We start from the raw sequence: 1,500 nt of genomic DNA, 5'->3' as shown, positions 1-1,500 counted from the left end.
TTCGCTTGCTATGTGGTTTATGGTTTCATTTTTCGTATTGCACTTCCTACATATGGAAGAGATGTTATTTCCGTCAATCGTTCTTTGAACATATCTGGTTCTTAGGGCCTGATCTGGTGCCGCTGATATCATTCCTTCAGTTTCCTTCTTTAGCTCTCCCCTCAGTAGCTATTGCCGCGTGTCATCGCTGGCTAGTTCTTTAGTCTGTCTCATGTATTGTCCGTGCATTGGTTTGTTGTGCCGGTCCTCTGTTCTTTTTGTCATTGTCCTGTCTCTGTATATTTCTGGGTCTTCGTCTACTTTTATTAGTCCTTCTTCCCACGCACTCTTTAGCCACTCGTCTTCACTGGTTTTCAGATATTGCCCCAGTGCTCTGTTCTCGATGTTGACGCAGTCCTCTGTACTTAGTAGTCCTCTCCCTCCTTCATTTCGTGTTATGTATAGTCTGTCCGTATTTGCTCTTGGGTGTAGTGCTTTGTGTATTGTCATATGTTTCCTGGTTTTCTGATCTAAGCTGCGGAGTTCTGCCTTCGTCCATTCCACTATTCCTGGGCTGTATCTGATTACTGTCACTGCCCATGTGTTATGGCTTTATCATATTTCGGCGTTGAGTTTTGACTTGAGTATCGCCTTGAGTCTCTGCATATATTCTTTCCTGATCGTGTCCCTTCATCTCTTGGTGTTTTATATCTCCTCCTTCCATTATTCCCAGGTATTTGTATCCTGTCTCATCTATGTGTTTGATGTTGCTCCCATCTGGTAGCTTTATCCCTTCAGTTCTCGTTACTTTGCCTTTTTGTATGTTGACTAAGGCGCATTTTTCTATTCCAAACTCCATCCTGATGTCCCCAGATACAATCCTTACAGTCTGGATTAGGGTATCTATTTCCTTGATGTTCTTACCATACAGCTTGATGTCGTCCATGAACATCAGATGGTTGATTTTGTTGCCTCTTTTCTTGAGTTGGTACCCGGCATCCATCTTCTGTAGTACTTTTGTCATGGGAATCATGGCTACTACGAAGAGTAGTGGGGACAGTGAGTCGCCCTGGAAGATCCCTCTCCTGATAATTAACCTCTGCTAGTCTTATTCCAGAGCTTGTAAGTATTGTATTCCCAGTTGCGCATTGTATTTTTGAGGAAGCTGATGGTATTTTCCTCTGCCCCATATATTTTCAGGCATTCTATTAGCCATGTGTGTGGTATCATGTCGAAGGCTTTCTTATAGTCTATCCATGCCATGCTTAGGTTGGTTTTCCTTCTCCTACTGTTCTTCATTACCATTTTGTCTATCAGGAGCTGGTCTTTTGTGCCCCTACACTTCCTTCTGCAGCCTTTCTGTGGTAGGGATGGTGTTTGTCTCCTCTAGGTAGTTGTTATAGCCTTTCACTGATGATACCTGTTAGTAACTTCCACATTATTGGTAGGCAGGTGATAGGCCTGTAGTTACTGGCTATATTTCCCTTACTCTTGTCTTTTTGTACTAAGGATGTTCTTACT

Source organism: Macrobrachium nipponense, chromosome 12, assembly GCF_015104395.2.
Source record: "Macrobrachium nipponense isolate FS-2020 chromosome 12, ASM1510439v2, whole genome shotgun sequence".
Taxonomy (NCBI): domain Eukaryota; kingdom Metazoa; phylum Arthropoda; class Malacostraca; order Decapoda; family Palaemonidae; genus Macrobrachium; species Macrobrachium nipponense.
Note: the sequence above shows the minus strand (reverse complement) of the source record.